Source organism: Staurois parvus, unplaced genomic scaffold, assembly GCF_062004578.1.
Source record: "Staurois parvus isolate SC_StPar_1 unplaced genomic scaffold, SC_StPar_1.0 ptg000714l, whole genome shotgun sequence".
NCBI lineage: Eukaryota > Metazoa > Chordata > Amphibia > Anura > Ranidae > Staurois > Staurois parvus.
In genome coordinates, this window is record NW_028318510.1 from 3,755,178 (window position 1) to 3,774,257 (window position 19,080).

Genomic DNA, 19,080 nt, shown 5'->3' on the forward strand with positions numbered 1-19,080 from the left:
CCTTCTGGAGGCTGTCCTCGATATATTCCTTTAGGGCCCCCAATTCGGGCTCTGAAAGGGGGAAGATTCGCCCAAAAGGAATTTCTGAGCCGGGTAACAGGTCAACGGGACAGTCATAAGGGCGGTGGGGGGGTAGAGTATCGGCTCCCCGTTTGCTGAACACATCTAGAAACCCATGGTAGACTGCAGGGATTACTTGTTTTAATTCAGCGTCCCCCTCAGAGAACAGGAGGATTTGGGGGGCCCCCGGACCCGAAGTGCGGCAGTATACCCGACAGTATGGGGAAGGGAACGTGATTACTCCGGTCTCCCAGTCAATCTGGGGGTTATGGGCCCGTAACCATGGGAGCCCCAGAATGACTGGGAAGAGGGGTGAAGCTATAGCATCCAGGCGGAGGAGTTCCTGGTGCTGGCCGGCAATGACAGTGGTGATGGAGGGGGTTTCCTGGTTCACTACCCCCGATTTTATTCGGGAACCGTCGGCCAAATAAATATTGAACCCCTTCTGTTTCAATTGAAGGGGAATACCCTGCTGGTGAGCAAAATTAATATCCAAGAAGCAGCTGCATGCCTCCGAGTCAATTATGGCCGATACTTCAACGGTCCTTTCTGGAAGCTGAAAGGAAAGGGGTACCACTAAGTATTGGGATGGACCAACATTGCCAATGGATAAGGAAGAAGAGGTGCACTTACTCAGTTTCTGCGGGCAAGATCGTGCCATATGACCAGCTTCGCCACAATAGAGCCACAGGTTCTGGGATCGTCTGCGCTGATGTTCCTCTGGGGATAGTTTAGGCCGTGCCAGGCCGAGTTGCATGGGTTGGGGGTTATCTCCAGGTGGCCGGTTTTGGGTGATTGGCCTAGGTGCTTGACTGGGACCTTGAAATGACCCCCAGGGATTTCCATGACCCTGGCCGGACCTCTCAAACCTGCGTTCCCGCAGTCTACGGTCAATTTTGATGGTCAGTGCTATTAAGTCCTCTAAAGTCTCAGGTACCTCCACCCGGGCGAGCTCATCTTTTAGGCCTTCTGATAGGCCTATACGGAACTGATGCAGGAGTGCGAACTCGTTCCAGCGAGTATCCCCCATCCACCGCCTAAACTCAGATGCGTACTCCTACGCCGCTCGGCGGCCTTGCCGGAGCGTGTACAGAGTAGCTTCAGCAGAAGCTGCCCGCTGCGGGTCATCATAAAGGATGGCCATTGCATCAAAAAAACTGTCAACCGAAGTAAGGTGAGGGTCATTTTTTCCCCGTAATCGATGGGCCCAGTCTTGGGGTTCACCCTGCAGGAGGGAGATGACGAACCCCACCTTCACGGATTCAGTCACGAAGGTCCGGGGTTGTAGCTCAAAATAGAGGAGACAGGACTCGCGGAATGATCTGAATAGTGTGCGGTCCCCGTGGAAACGTTCCGGTAAGGGTACTCGGGGTTCGGCCGCCGGGAGTGGTGCGGATGCCCCAGACACCAGCACAGGGACTGCTACGGCTGGAGGTGCGGGGACCGCGGCCTGTGGGGCAGGAACGGATATAGTGCAGGACTGGAATTGGGTTTCAATCTGCTGACATCTATCCTGCAGGGCCGATACGGCCTGTGTCAAATTAGACAGGTGCCTGCAGATCTCCTCAAGCGGCGAGGGCCCTCCTCTAGACTCAGTCATGGCCTTCTGGTACTGTAAGGGACCGCCTGGCGGTACCACTAGCACTCCACTGAATAGGCGTCCCCAGCGCACGGAATCTAAGTCCCAGGGTGCTTGTTCACCAGGGCCCCTGATGGTGGGGATGGACTTGGAGCTCCCCGAGACCAGGTCGTGACTACTGGGTGCGTCCGTCAGTGGTAGTAGTATGCGCCAAGGGCTCCCACGGGGAAGAGTCTGATGTGAGGAGGTCAGAAGACCTCACTGCAAGGGATGGATGGATGGATGAGCAAGGTCAGACGGGCCGGGTCGGTAACAGAGAGGACGGCAAGGTACAAGGCAGCGGGCATAGAATGGTCGGGTCACACGCCAGGTCAGCAACAGCAGGTCAAATCCAATCAGGGGCATTCAGGAGAGAGGTCAGGCAAAGCAAGGGTCAGAACAGGAGAAAGCAGCAAGGTCAGGTATAATCCGGGTCAAAACTTACAAAGGGTACAGGTTCACAGGATGCAGGGAAGACCAGAAGGCACTGAATGACAGCTCAGGGCCATTTAAATATCCCGCCCTGCGCTGCCATTGGTGCCCAGCGGGCGGCTTCTACTGCGCATGCACGAACTCGAACGCCGCGGCCAGCCCGGACCTAGTGCCCGTGTCCCTGCACAGGGCGGTGCACTGCGCCTGCGCCGGGACCATCGCGGCGGGGATCGAGGAGATCCCTGACACATCCACAACACTGCCCCTAGCTACATCGCCAACCTCATTTGCAGATACTGCCCAAATCGCCCACTGTGCTCCTCCCAAGATATCTTCCTCTCTAGCTCCCTCATCACCTCCTCTCACGCTCGCTTCCAGGACTTCTCCAGAGCTTCTCACATCCTCTGGAACTCCCTACCACAGCATGTCCGGTCAGCCCCCACCCTGTCTGCCTTTGGGCAATCTTTGAAAACGCACTTCTTCAGGGAAGCCTACCCCACCTCCACCTAAGAACTGTACTTGAATCATCTCCACCAGATCATCCCCCGCAGCTATCATCTTTTGTATCTCCCCCTTCCTTTAGATTGTAAGCTCCACGAGCAGGGCCCTCACATTCCTTCTGTACTGAAATGTAGTGTAATTGTACCGTCTCCCTTATATTGTAAAGTTATAATATCTGGTGGATCTGTCCTAAAATGCAGGAGTTCTGGAGGGAGATGCAATACATACAAGAGATCCAGGGAATAAGTGTACCGATTGACCCATGAGTTTGCCTATTTTATAGATCAGAGCTTTCGGTGAAGTAATATAAAAATATGATATTGTTCCGTCTTTTAAATGCGTCCAAAAGCCTTATCCCTAAATACTGGCAAATAACAGAATCCCCAAAAATAAAAGAATGGATGGAAAGAGTTGAGTATATACATAGGATGGAAGAATTATACCATATAGACGAAGATAAAATGGAAAAATTTAAGAAGGCCTGGGAAAGATGGTATATTTTCATAAAATCAAAAACATTTCTGGAAGTGGTTGGAGTGTAGAGGATGAAAGAATAGAGTCGGGAAAAACAGAAAAGAGTTAGGGAAAAGAGAAGGAGGAGGAGGAGTTGTAAGATAGATTAAGGAGATCAAGAAGTAAACGGAAGGACTGAGTAGACAAGAGGATGGGAGAGGGGGGCGTGTGGGTAAATGAGTTGTAAATAGAGATTTTTGTATTGTTTGATGTTGGTTTGAAATGGATTTGTATGATTAAAAATCAATAAAGATATAATAAAAAAATAAATAAAATATGCATCTACCAGCTTTGTGAGTCTGTTAAATTAAACTTGTGCTTGCAGGGCAAAGCAACATTTATCACTTAAGCTCCATTCACATATGGGCATTTCGAATCGTAGTTCTGCCCAAGATTTCAAAACCTTCTGCTAAAATGACAAATCCTAGTGTGACTTTCAGGTGCCATTAATTTTAATGGCACCAAAAGCAGCGGTACAGTCCTACCATGATTCTCATCCTGCAAACCACATCGCTCGAAGTTTGTTGCCCAAAAAGGAGCAGGAGCTTCAAAACGCCCAAATGGGAACAGAGCCTTAGGGGAAAACTTTTTTTTTTAAGTAAGGGAGTGATATATACCTTCAGGTTTTACTGCTATCTGTATCCCATTGGGGAGATTTGTGAGGGAATCCCTGGTTGTCACCAAGTTCACCAGAACTTGTGTTCCCATTGGAAGATATTCCTTTATTCCTCTTTTGGAAACAATTCAAAAAAAAAAATTTCCCCTGTTAACAGTAAACATGACAAATAGAGAGGGTGAATCTCCCTAACTGTGATACAGACAGCAATGAAAACCTGACAGGTGTTCTAATCTCTCCAATTTAGCCCCCCCCCCAAAAAAAAGTTTTGCCTTTAAAGCAGTAGTAAACTGCTTCTCGGCCTTTTGGCTAAGATCAAGTGTAGTATCTGTTCTTATCAGTGTCCAGTGGGGGTGCTCCCGACCATTCTAGCTTTGCGGGGATGGTTGTTGTATAGTACCCTCACTGGTATGATGGGGGTCCGGAAGGCTAGTACCGGAGGGAGAGAAACCGGGGAGCGCCACGAGTTAAGCTGGGGCCCCGGGAGTAATTCCTCTGAGAAGACTGGAAGGACCCAGTACCTCCTGATTTGGACGGATCTACCTTGGTCTGGCCTGGGGCTGGGGACGCAAAAAGTCCGCAAACTCAGTGCCCCCTGAGTAGTCGCCTCAGGGGTGTCACTAGTAACACTTGGGTGTGGGGCCCCACGGTGTGAAGATGACACATGGTCACTGTTTTTCACCTCTTTTTGCACAGCGCCCTAAGGACCAGGTCTTTTGGCTAAGTCCAGGGCAATTTTTGCTACGGGCCTCAGGGCCTGGTCTGTGCACATTTCGGCACGGTACCATTTTTTTATTTTATTTACTTTACTTTATTTATTTATTTATTACGCACTCCCACGTTTGTCACTTTTTTCTTTGCCTTATGTGTGTGTATTTCACGGATGGAGGGTGTGGGTCCTCGGGCCTACCCTGAAGTCTAGGGGGAGGATGTGTGGCCATACGGTTCCTTCCTCCCCTGATCCCTAGAGGACTCTTCTTTGGGAGAGTCCCCTTGCCTAGTACTGAATGTCTGGCTTCGGCTGGGCATAGGGAACGGTGGTCCACCAGGCCTTTTGGCTAGGAGGACCAAGTGGGAACCTTGTCCCCGTCAGGAGCTTCGTGCCCCGGGGGATCAGGGTAAGCGGTCCAAGCCCCTTTGGGGGTAGGACACAGCACACCCCTAAGTGCACTTTTTGTGTGGTGTTTTTGCACTTGCACTTTTTTGTGAAACACTTACGGGTTTTTCGTTATAGTTGCACGTTTGCGGACTTAAAAAAAAAAAAAAGCAGTAGTAAACTGCATGCACGAAAAAAAATCCCTTTGCAAGGTACTGTCATAATGTGCTAGTATGCATCACATACTAGCAAATTATGAAGGACTTGCCTTAAAAAGGAAGCCCTCCAGGGGCGTGCTGTCATTGCTGCAGAGGCTTCCATCTTCCCCTGGTCTTCCTTACGGGTTTGTGAGCTCCGGCCATCTGACTGGCCGAGCCATGATTACGTCACTCCCGCGCATGCACGCTGGAGTACCTGGTCACAGCACAGTACTCTGAAGGAGCAGCATGGGTATGCCTTTCCTTCAGAGTGCATGTGCCGGCTCTAATAAGAGCGAATATCTCCTACATGGGGCACGTTTAGGAGATATTCATTTTACCTACAGGTAAGCTTTATTATAGGGTTACCTGCAGGTAAAAGTTAAAATAAAGAGTTTACTAGCACTTTAAGAAAGAACTGGGCTGCACACCAGCAACTTAAAGCAGAGCTCCACCCAAAAGGGGAAGTTCCGCTTTAGGTACCCGCTCCCACTTTTGGCTGTGATTGGAAGCAGAAGTTGTCTTCCCCACCCCCACACGTGACAGGTCCCAGAAGACTACAGGACCATTCACAAGACGCAGCGCTACTTGTGTATGCACAGTGGGCTCCCGGATGTGAAGCCGCAAGCTGTCAAAGCCGGGTGCTGGCGCTAAGGAGCGAGGACAACCGGTGAAAGGGGCTGCGGTATGCACACCTCTGGATCATGGGACAGATGAGTGGGTGTTTTTTTAAAAGCCAGCAGCTACAGTTTTTTGTGCAGGCCTTTATTGTTTTGTAGGTTTGACTGGAGCTCCGCTTTAAGAAACCTCAAGTTTAATGAGCAAGCAGTAAGGAAAAGCAGCACAAACAGATAACCTCCCACTTGAGGCCACGCCCCTAACATGTTACACCCACTCAGAGGGCTTAATTAGAGGGTCACTGGTGTGTCACTTGTGTATTGCTGGTGTACAACTAGATTCTCTTTGTCGTTGTGAATGAAAAGGCCCATCAACCGTTGCAGAGTATCTCAAAGGAGCACAATGTGGTGATGTCACTGTACTTAACTAAGTACTATTGATGTATGTGAGAAACCTTGTGAGTTGCTATGCAATTATAACTAATAAGATGCTGCTAGCACCAAACACAATCCCTTGAATTTATGTGCTAAAATAAATACCAGTATAGTGCTGCGCTCATACTATTCTACACTAATAGCGTATTGTTATTACCCAATACATAAAAGTGCAATAAATCCAACAATCAATCAGAGTGAAATCACATAAATGCCATATACATGCACATATATAAAATATCTTTAAAGAAATTTCTGTGTAATAAAGTCCCATATATCTTCCAGTGCTTCAAATCATAATGTTTCTTCTTAATCACATTAGTGACAATCACCAACATTTTCTACTGCGTTAAAATTGTGATTTCCCCCACCGGATGTGCTCTCACCTGAATACCTCTGATTTTACGAACATAGCATGATCAGTATGCATTTTTTGTCCCACAGGGACCCGATGTGTTGCTCCCAGATAAACTTCAATCTCTTCTCCTCTATTTCATATTCTGCAAAGATTACGTGCTTCTTCCCTTACTCAGTACAACCAGATTACATAAGGGGGAGAACATAAAATACCCACATAGTGCTGATATTGTAAAAACAACTTTTATTTATCACAAACCATAAGAGATTTACTCACATTAAAAAGGTGCTTACAGCGCACCACACATATCACTCTTAAAAACAACAGCGCCGTCAATAATGCATATCGGGATTCAGATCGGTATAGTTACCACGTCTACTCCTGGAGTGCCGTAACGTTATGTACTATTGATGCTTTCTTCAGCTCCATAACTGAAGGTCTGTACCTCAGTAAAAAACCTGTGCTGGAGGAATAGTCTGCAGGAGCCTGAGCATTGCACCAACGATCCACTGATCATGATTGCATTGGATTCCAGGCTCCATGCAATATATATACAGTTGTGTTCAAAATAATAGCAGTCAGACATCACTAACCTGATCAATCACTGTTTTTGGTAGAAATTATATTTCTACATGACAAATAATTTACTAGCAGGTGTAGTAGAGTAATAGAAATCCAACAGACCCAACAGTCATGACATTCATGCTGCTGATTCTGTGTCATTGCATCACTAATTGAAAGGGGCATGTTCAAAATAATAGCAGTGTGGAGTTCTATTAGTGAGGTCATTCAGTCTTTGAAAAACAGGTGGCAATTATTGCCCTTATTTAAGGAAGGAAGGCAGCAAATGTTGTACATGCTGGTTACATTGCATTTTTCTCTGAAATTCTGAGGAAAATGGGTCGTTCCAGACATTGTTCAGAAGAACAGCGTACCTTGATTAAAAAGTTGATTGGAGAGGGGAAAACATATAAAGAAGTGCAGAAAATTATAGGCTGCTCAGCTAAAATGATCACAAATGTTTTAAAATGGCAACCAAAACCTGAAAGACATGGAAGAAAGCGAAAAACTACCATTCGAATGGATAGAAGAATAGCCAAAATGGCAAGGACTAAGCCAACAATCAGCTCCAGGAAGATCAAAGAAGGTGTAAAGTTCCCTGTGAGTACTGTTACAATTAGAAGACGCCTATGTGAAGCCAAGCTATCTGCAAGAAGCACCCGCAAAGTCCCACTGTTGTAAAAAAGACGTGCTGAAGAGGTTACAATTTGCCAAAGAGCAAAAGAGGCCTAAAGAGAAATGGCGCAACATTTTGTGGACTGATGAAAGTAAGATTGTTCTTTTTGGGTCTAGTGGCCGGAGACAGTTTGTCAGACGACCCCCAAACACTGAATTCAAGCCACAGTACACTGACAGTGAAGCATGGTTTGGGGATGTTTCTCATACTATGGTGTTGGGCCTATTTATCACATACCAGGGATCATGGATCAGTTTGAATACATCAGAATACTTGAAGAGGTCATGCTGCCTTATGCTGAAGAGGAAATGCCCTTGAAATGGGTGTTCCAACAAGACAACGACCCCAAACACACCAGTAACGTGCAACATCTTGGTTCCAGACCTACAAGATTGATGTTATGGAGTGGCCAGCCCAATCCCCGGATCTTAATCCAATAGAAAACATGTGGGGTGACATAAAAAATGCAGTTTCTGAGGCAAAACCAAGAAATAGAGAAGAACTGTGGAATGTAGTCCAATCATCCTGAGCTGAAATACCTGCTCACAGGTGCCAGAAGTTGGTTGACTCCATGCAACACAGATGTACAGCAGTTCTCAGAAACAGTGCTTATACAACTAAATATTCATTAAGTGATTCAAAGGAAAGCAAAATCTTCAAACATTTTTCAGTTTATATAGTGAATGTTTGAGTTTGTAAAGAAGAATACAAACACTGCTATTTTTTTGAACAGTCTAATATTCACTTTTCTTCAATTTATTTAGAGGAACAACACAAATTTGATATATTTTTCTTCATGTTTTGATTTGCAATAGAATGTGTAGTGTTCCCAATGCATTTGTGTGTATGGAAATAAAAGCTATTAGAAGGATTTTAAGCTTTATTCACTTTTTTTCAACACACTGCTATTATTTTGAACACAACTGTAGATATATTTTTCGAGTTTCACCTGTAGAAAAAGAAGTTCATATTCTCCTAGATTGTAAGCTCCAAGGAGCAGGGCCCTCCTATCCCTCCTGTATTGAACTGTATTGTTGCTGTATACAGTCAGGTCCATAAATATTGGGACAGAGACACAATTCATCCACCACAGTTGTTTTCTGTGGTCTTCCGGGTCTTTTGGTGTTGCTGAGCTCACCGGTGCGTTCCTTCTCTTTAAGAATGTTCCAAACAGTTGTTTTGGCCACGCCTAATGTTTTTGCTATCTCTCTGATGGGTTTGTTTTGTTTTTTCAGCCTAATGATGGCTTGCTTCACTGATAGTGACAGCTCTTTGGATCTCATCTTGAGAGTTGACAGCAACAGATTCCAAATGAAAATAGCACACTTGAAATGAACTCTGGACCTTTTATCTGCTCATTGTAATTGGGATAATGAGGGAATAACACACACCTGGCAATGGAACAGCTGAGAAGCCAATTGTCCAATTACGTTTGGTCCCTTAACAAGTAGGAGACACATATGCAAACTGTTGTAATTCCTACACTGTTCACCTGATTTGGATGTAAATACCCTCAAATTAAAGCTGACAGTCTGCAGTTAAAGCACATCTTGTTCGTTTCATTTCAAATCCATTGTGGTGGTGTATAGAGCCAAAAATGTTAGAATTGTGTCGATGTCCCAATATTTATGGACCTGACTGTGTATATATATATATATATATATATATATATATATACAGTATATATATGCACTTTTATTTTATTTGAGTGCATTTATATATTTTTTTGCAAAAGGTAAAATTAATTAATTAATATTGTGATTCCACATGTGCATTGCCCTGTTTCTGCTAACCCTTTTTCTTATTTTCAGCATGCTGCCACCGCTGTTTAAGATTGTGCACTATTTAAAATTTTCTATCTCGCTGTGTCACAGGAATTCACCAGGGTGTCACCAGATACAGGTAGGAGCTGTGCCCACAATACTTATCAAAGTCAACACCCACAGTTGCAATGGAGAAACAGTACATTGAGCTATTTATGCAGCAGAAGCATATACTGTATAGATAATAGTTTTTCTCTCAGCAGTTTGTTGGAGGATGCAGGATACCACTGGGATATGCCAAGCGGTGGACTCCCAATGAACTACTGATGAAAAGGACTTTATGGTTTGTACAAAAATCCCTTCATTTGCCAGAAGGATCGTTAGTACAAAGGCATTTTTGTTAAACTATAACTTCTAAAAGTGCAAGTATGTTTTAGCATGTGAGGATAGGTTGTCAAAAAGAGCAAAATATTAATCTTATTTGTGTCTTGAACCTGCAGAAGTAGGATTTCTCTGGCTGGCTTAAAGACATTATACATTTTTCTACCTGCACTTTGTGTTTTTAACCTGCATGACATGTGCATTGATCATGTAGTTTCATGGTCTCATTCGTTGTATACATGCACAACCTGTAGAAGAGACAATTTTCACATTCCTGTATCAGAAGTTTCTGTTTGTGTTCAAACATGAGATATTTCGCATTTCATTCACAAGTAATGCATGACCTCTGTTTGTAGTCTGAGAACTGACACTTCCCACAATCCCTGGGTCTCTGGTTTGTGCTGTTCAGGTGAGAGCTACACAGAAATTATATATGACACAGGCAGAGCAATTAAAGTGGAGTTCCACCCAAAAGGGGAGGTTCTGCTTAAAGACTGGCCCCCCCTCTCCCCATTAAGGATTGGCACCTTTTGGGGAGCAGGTACCCAAAATTGACAGGTTCCAGCACCCACTTCCACTGCAAGTTGTCCTCCCCCACCCCCTCCATGTAGTCTTCTGGGATCTGTGACAGGTCCCAGAAGACTACGGGACCATTCAGAAAGTGGAGCGCATGCACAGTGGGCACCCAGTGGTGAAGCCGCAAGCTGTCACAGCTGGGTGCCCACACTAAGATGTAGAGAACACAGGGCAGCCGATGAACACAGTTTTTGTAGCTGCAGACTTTTATTTTTCCACAGTGGGACTGGATCTCCACTTTAGCAAAGAGCTGACTATACTAGAAGAGATGTATTTACATCAGATTAGCACTCTCACATTTTTGATACAACACAGAGGAAATGGTCAGGCATGCACTGTACCCGGAAACAAGTAGTTGTCTGTTCCTTTGTTGAATAGGGACAAGCTATAAGATCTAAAGTGTAGGTAGTTACGCGTTGATTTATTCGGTGTATTTCAGACCAGTAGTGTTTAATTCTAGGACATGTCCACCAGATATGTAGATGGATTAGATTTTACGTTCAAGGATAAGTTAACCTTTCTTAACATGTTATGTTATACCCATATTTAGGGTGTAACATTTTGAGCATCCACTACCTCACCACTCCCCGATCCACCCCCTCTTTGTGATAGCGGGCGGAGGACTTTCTCCCTGCCTCCTCGCACTTGCTGTCACAATTTTAAAATCTGATCACAGGTGCAACACTTTCCTGTCTCCCAAGAGAAAAATATAAGAAATGCACATTTTTTTTACCTGCAAACAAAATGCATTAATTTATTTTTTGTCTTAAACTTGATTTTATTCAGCCAAATTGTTATGCTGGACTCACAGTTGTATGTCGCAGGGAAATGCAGTAGTTCATACTATTTCAGTAGTGGCTTTATTTATGAGGAACAGACTTAGTGCAATCAGTTTAACCTTAGCAGAATACAGGTTATTGAATGTAATTTGTTTTTTTTCTTGTTGATTTGCAATCCAAATATTCAAAAGATTAAAAAAAATGATAAATGACTTCACCACACCTTCTACTAGAAACATCAATTTAGTGTCATAAAAAAAAAGAATGTGTATTTTGTTACTTGAAAGTAACTTCTGAAATATGTATAAATGTAATTATTAGACAAATATCTCCAACAAATGTGCTTGTTTCCTAAAAATAGATAATGTGTATAGCTATAGATATTACTTCTGTATTATAAGTAACAACAAACAATAGGTCCATATCTGAAATGTAAAAAATGGTCTAGTCCAGTGGTTCTCAACCTGTGGGTCGCGACCCCTTTGGGGGTCGAACGACCCTTTCACAGGGGTCGCCTAAGACCATTGGAAAACACATATTTCCGATGTGTAAAGAGCAGCTACTGTGTAGAAAGCAGCTGCTGTATTGGAGGTAAAACACTTCATTAATTATAATTACTGGGTAAATAATTTTATGGTTGGGGGTCACCACAACATGAGGAACTGTATTAAAGGGTCTCGGCATTAGGAAGGTTGAGAACCACTGGTCTAGTCCATAAAAGGTAAACAACTCTGTCACAAAGATGAAAATTTGAATACAAAAGCCTAATGCCTGCACTACCAAACACACCAATACAGAGAAATACTCCCCTGAAGTCTCTGCAGTAATCCACAATACTAAAAGTGCCTTGTTGCACTCATTGGTTATCTTGGCTGTTCATTACATCAGTACTGTGTCCTGTATTGACATGGATGTTGGTGGAAGCAAATGCTAATGCAGCAGGCAACTAGGAGGTCTACACTCCTGGAAGTGTTGGTTTTTGCAGAGACTTTGGGGGATGATTTCCCTGGATTGGATGAGTGTTTTTGGAGACCTATAGAATGACACCTTCAGAAGAATTGTTTTTTTGTAGAGACTTAAGGCCTCATGCACACTGCTGCTCCTAAACATGAGTGTAGGAGCGTTTGGCTTTTTTGTTTTTACAAAGTTCCTGAACTAAACTGAATGCATACATAGGCTTTAATCAGAGTTTAGCAGCAGCAGAGTTTAGGTTAAATGTCCCTCTCCTGAACGCAGAAGAATTGTGTTCAGGAGAGGAACATTTTGGCCAAAAAATGCTAAATGTGGCAAAAACATGTGTAAATGAGTCTTAGTGCACTAACTGCATTGGGTACCATGTTTGTACACGTATATGCTTCGTTTTGCATTTTTCTGTTACCAGTGGAACAAAAGTTCCAGTGTACATGGAGCCTTAGAGATGAATTTCTCTGTATTGGAGAGGTCAGAAGCACATGTAACTGGAGAGGTAAGTAGTTACTTTCGTCTTTTCAGAGTGCTGTGGCATTTAAATTTTACTTTTAGCGACTGTCGCGTTGAAGAGTAACACATTAAATTAGAAGAAAGTATAACTCTTGAATTAAAAAAAACACCCAAAGGACTTTTGTAACAATTCAATTCAGACTGAAAACTAGGAAGACCTAAATTGACAGAATAGGCAGACAATGGAAAATGGAGAGAGAAGAAATGATAAAATTAAAGCGTTGCTGGCCTTTCTTTAGCTGAAATAGAATTTTATATTTTACACAGAGCTTGGCTTTATTCCTATCACGTGTAAAACTTTTATTCCCAGGCATAAGAAAAACGACAAGGCATAATCCAGAGTTCTGTTCTTATTGGTACATGAAGATTTATAAAGCAGAAGCGCTAAGCCCTGAGAAATCGAATTCACAAATAATGGATTCCAGGAAAATGAAAGTGGTGGATTGATCACTAGATGAATGAAATAATACCTTCACAAAAGCACATTAGATAACAGGAACACTGTCAATCTTTTTTTGAAATACCATTCACAGCTGAGGGTTAAGAAAAAGTCTATGAACACAGGAATTATAACTTATACAATATAACTGTCTGGTGGACTTCAGTGGAATGTAATTATTATGGATTACAATTGTCATTTCTGTGTAAAAAATGGCAATTGCCTTCAAAGTGTGAAACAGAAGGAATGAAGACCAGCACAATGAGGGCCCATCATACACTAGTATCTAAAGGGGGTTCTCCAGAATCTTTCCTGCAAGCAGAGGACACTCACCAACACTGAAAAGGGGTACTCAAGTCATAAATAGCAGGCAAGTATAACTTCACCTTTAGCAGACATCTTCCCTTAGGGCAAGCAGGATTACAGGTGCTGGGTTGTTCCCAAGATCTAATACTCAAAACTATATACATTGGCTCTAGAAGGTCTCTAGCAGACCCAAAGGAAAAGAGCATAGATGTGCTATACAGCAATGGGAGAAACAAGATTGAAGTCACTCTGGATCAACATAATCTGTGAATGTGGCAAAGGTCAGGGCAGGCAGCAGACAGTAAAAGGTATCTGGTGACATAGCAAAGGTAAGGAATGACAGTAAACAGGAAAAGTATAACATAAAGATCAGGAACAAGCAGGCAAAGACACAGGCCCACTTGCTTGGCAGGTAAACTCTATCACAAGTACTGGACCAATGCTGGGCTGGGAACCATGTACCTGCACAAATCAGCAGCAAGAAATTGCTGGGCAGGGCTGGAAGGCTTTGTCTCATCTAGGGCCTAACTGATATGAATGATGTAGTCAGGAAGTTGTTACACGTGAGCTTCCCCCTTTGGGGTGAGGGGTGAACGTATGGATGTCTCCCACTGGGGAAAAAGATTGATTGCCTTTCTCCCTAGGAGGAATGCTGGGAATTGATTATAACCTCTGGTAGGTCATGGTTCTCTCTCTATCTTTCTTTACCTTGTTGCACAAACTGTTTCAATCTTTTCAAGTATGGTGCTGTCATTATCCTATATACTTGACTTTTTATTCAGTGTTGTGTAAAAAAGGCAAACTTCTTTTTAAGGAACCTATTATGGTTCATTCTGTTTCAACAGGGGGGCCAAGTCCAGCAGGAAGAGACAGCTAGTTGGAGAGAAGGGCCTGGGTTCAGGTTAGACCAGGCTGGGTAGTTCAAAGGGTGTCTCAGATGAGCAATGTACAACGATTTCCACCTCAGAGCAGTGAGAACCCTGGTTGGCCCAATACTAGAAGCTTCACAGGGCGCCAAAGCATTCAAGGAAAGAGCCAGTGTGCACTACACATGGTCCTGTTACTTTACAGTCATAGCACAGAAACCATAAAGTGATCCAGGGAATCAATACTGAATTTGATATTCAGTACTGATTCTTTATTTGGCCAGATGCAAGATGGTCAGGCTACCTGTCAGTGATAGAATGAAAAACTGGACCAGGGGTTCTTGGTAAGAAAGGACTTTCTTGGTAAGAAAGGACTTTGACCACCAGAAAATGGCACATGTTCCAGACTGCTTGGAGGAGTCGTAGGATTCTAAATGTTAATGTTAACATGGAAAGGAAATCATGCTGTATTGCTTCACCTGTTGTTTTGAAGTCCTCCACTTGGATAAGAGTGAAGAAAGCTATAAGGATGCTAAGAAAAAAGTATGAATCTAAAATAAGTTTTCTCTTTTTGTCTGTTTTTAGTATTATATTACACTTAAAAGAATGACATTTTCACCACTTATAAATACGTCCTTTCGATTGCAGATGCTGACACACTCTATTTAAGAACTTTTGACATCTTGTCATTAATAGTAAAAACTGTATCCCACTGCTTTAGTCCCATGTGGGTATGACTAACTTTAAATCATCCCGGCGTTAACTGTTATAATCGTATTGCTAGACTTGCTTTGATTGATGTGCTATTAATAATTAGGCTCCGGAATAGTTTTCTGTAAGAATAAATGCTGAAAAGTAAGTAAGCTAAGCTACCTTGTTCTGCAGTCTTTGATTAGATTATATGCTTCTATTAATTATAGAAAAATGAATGCTGCTTCCCAAATCTGGAAAGATTGTGCTGAGGATCGCAAATTAGGTAACAAAACACTAGAATAATCAGGAGTTTATACAGTATAGTCACTTATATTTCAGAAATAATGGTTTGTTAGTTACCATCCTTTATGAGACACGCCTCAAATGTCTGTAGCCAAAGGTACTGTGACACTTGTCAAAAATAGAATTTTTAGCATGATGACACCAAACCTTGTAGTTCAGCTACTACTGGACAAGCGTTGAACCCATGTGAGACAATGCACTGGCCTGTCAGGTCACTTGATTTGTCCCACCACAAAAAAAACAAAAAAACACACATTTGGGATATGTCCCCTGCTGATCTTTATTTTCATGTTTTTAAATCAGCTGTCCGCCAAGCCTATGCCATTGTTTACTCCCACCGATGCCAAGACATTTTGTACTCCCACTGGCCACAGTCCAGCCCTCCCTAAAGTTTGAAGAACAGTAATCGTTCAAAAGTTTCTAGACCCCTGGCAAAGAGGGACAATTTAGGGCACTAACTGTGGCACATCTGGGGTGGAGCTTTTCAGCAGAAACAGATGCATTAAACTGTCTGTAGTATTTCCTTAGGAATCTTACTACAAGCAAGGGGTCAGAATCTCATTAGAGTTTGAGGTCCACCTCTAAATTTTTGTATCAAGCCACAGCACTTTTTTTTCCCAGAGGTTAAAGTGAAATGACAGAAAAGGGGGTTTAGTATTATGGATAGAGTGATGCAAGATTACATTTTCTGGCTGGTTATTTTGAGGGTCTCAGTGGGGAAAGCATTCATCAACTATAGGGCATCTTTGACAAGACAAGCATTGCTTTTTCACATAAACTTTTAAATGTCACAAAACGTGAGTTCTCCATATCTTGCTCTTTGAAGTGAGAGTGCAAAATTGACGAGATTGTTGTAGTTCTACACTAGCCTAATTCTACAGCACTTTATAAAATTATAGACCTATTATACTTATTAAAGCAGCTGTAAACCTAAGTTTATTTACAGCCAAACCTTTGTTTTGATCCTTTGAACCTTCTGTGCGTGCACTGTGGAGATTCATCCACTCTGTTTGTCCAGGTAACCGTTGTCACTGTGATTAAAAGTGAACGAAAATCCACAATTATGAGTTACCATTAACTGGAGAGAGCCAGAGCTTCCTATAAGGTAAGATGGGGTTAGTATTATTTCTGAGTTGGGAAGACAAAAAATGAGGGCACAGCTAAAGTTAAATGTGAGTTTCAGTGGCTAAGAGTCAAATATGGTCCAAGAAACACCTGTTCAACATTCATGCTCCAGAGCCCTAATGTCCAACCTGTGGTCCCTGGACCTTAGCAGTCAATAGTGGATTTTTTTTTAAAATGGGCTGTAATATGTCCCAGTTTCTGACTGTTTCCTATAGCATGTATACAAGCACACTTGTAACATGTCCACATTTTCTAACTATCTAGTAACTATGCAATCTCTAATAATCTGCTGTTGAATTACATATACTGAATATTATGTGCAGCCCCTTGTCAAGGTTAGGGGCTGCACTTAAAGACCCCTATACCTCATACTGACAAGCAGTGTTCTACAGGGTACATGACACAGGGTTTCTGTATCGCTGTCATTTTAGTGGACACAGCATAGTAACTGTTCATCATTTCAGCAGGTGACACTGCAAGCATGGATAAAAAGCAAAACTCAGCTTGTCCCAGCCAGACAAGGGGTAGGAGTGCGATCAAACTTTACTCCATTCTGCTGCAAGTAGAAAAATCAATTTTGGGTTTGAGGAGTACATTAAGACTTCAACTTAGTAATTTAATGTTAAATGCAATATCTTATAGGATTTAGCTAGGGCTACTGGCACAACCACCCCAGAATGCACACAGAAGGTCAGACAGGTACAGTCTGGTAGACATAAGGACAGCAACTTTTAAAGGTGTCCAGATAATACAATTACTGTAGAAATGTTATATTAATGACTGTCCAGTTAAACATCATTTAGCCACTCGCAGCAAACTCTTGCTGTGAAGTTTCCGTAAGTCACCCTGCAGGTGTTTCAGCTTCACGTCATGATGGCAGTATTTTATGGTTGCTAATCCAGCACTATGGTCAAATTCCACTAGCTCATAGTGTGATATACATTTTTCCGAGTGCTAAATGAAAGAAAGCTGGGTATGTGACGGCACACACATTCTTTCCATGCAATTTTTGAACAGGAAGGTTTTATTGACTCAGACCTACTATTCCTGGCAGATTTCATGGCCACAAGCAAGCCAGCATCAAGTCCTCTGTGTGTCTCTTGTTTCATTATCTGTTTTTGTCCTCCCATCATAACACACGTGACATCAGATAACTGGGTTCTGTGTGCATTGTGTGTCAATTTTGTTTACATTATTAGTCAGTGTTCAGAGATGAGCTGACAGTCTGTCCAGCTCTCAGAGTTTCAGGGATAGTTTCCAAAAGGTCACTGAGTCATAAAGTGCTGGCTAAAAGATATGAAAGAACATGTATCCAGTTAATATGTAGGGAAGACAAGCATGCTTTAACAGGCTTATTAGTTCAGCTTGATTCATACTGGTCGTGACGGAAGAGCAGCATTCAACACCCCTGTTGTGGGAGTAAGCAGTAAAACTAACATGAGATCCCTGGTGGGCAAATCATTATTGGCTTCTTAGCCTGACCTGATCTGTGGAAGCTGTGCTTACAAAGGACAAGCAGAGGGTACATGACTAGTCACCAAGATTGCCTGTGGCCTTACAGCTGATCTTTTCACTACTACTGACTTGCCATTCCTTGCTCTGCGCTGTGGCTTTGTGTGGAGGCAGCCATCATAATACAGAAAGCTTTTGCTTCCTTATGTCAGAACTGCCCTCTGCTGACTGGTGCAGGATTATTTAGGAAGCAACAGGAGAGTAGTAGGAAACACAGATACACAGAATGAATGAAGCGGCAGCAAGCAGATCTTTGCACTGCACATCCTCAGGTACATCTTCCACTCCAGCAAGGAGAACAGTGAACAGTACAGTAGTGACATCACAAAATCTCCAAATTTCTTGAGGCTGGCATTCAGGGGCAGCAGTGTCTCTAATGATCTCTTGCTTCAAATATACAGCTATGATGCTTAAAGCACCAAACTGTCTAGGAACAGGATGTCCAGTGCTAATATTTCTGGAAGAATTCTAGACAAAAGGTAAATCTAGTATGGTACTGCGTAGGCACAATTTTCCAGCCAGTAGGCTGAGTCTGGTGCTCAGCCTAATGGCTGGAAACACAACAATTAAATATTCATATGTAATATATCATATAAACACAGCTAAACTAAATGAAAAAAAGTAAACACTTATTTTTAGTCCATAATAAATGAATAAAATGTTTACAAATCAGTCAATAAAAAAAGGATATAGTGCAATAGTGGATTTTTTTTTAAATGGGCTGTAATATGTCCCAGTTTCTGACTGTTTCCTATAGCATGTATACAAGCACACTTGTAACATGTCCACATTTTCTAACTATCTAGTAACTGTACATTAAGACAATGCATGCATACACGATTTAACAAGAGGTGCCAGCTCTGCAGTTTTCAGTTTGTCACTAGAGGTTCATAAATCCAGGAGCAGGAGGCCAGTGCTGTCATATTAGGGGGAACTATAACGATTCAAAAGGTTTCTAATCTGTCCAAATGCTTGCCTATCCTACCAGTCATCCAAATGTCATGTTATATCTCTGGCTACTTTTAAATCTATCTGATAACCCAGATGGCAAGTTCTTATTGCAATAACTGAGGTCTCCAGTATACTAATAGGGTCACAGCCTGATTTTCATTTACTATGCTATAGCTTGTAACATTATGACTTCACAGTGGTCGTATGATTTGGGGAGAAATTAGAAG

At 42.7% G+C, this 19,080-nt stretch overlaps 1 pseudogene; it reads left to right on the forward strand.

Annotated features, from left to right (window-relative positions):
- Window positions 1-4,029: 4,029 nt before the first annotated feature.
- On the forward strand, window positions 4,030-4,145 carry LOC149445726 (U2 spliceosomal RNA; annotated as a pseudogene).
- Window positions 4,146-19,080: the final 14,935 nt, after the last annotated feature.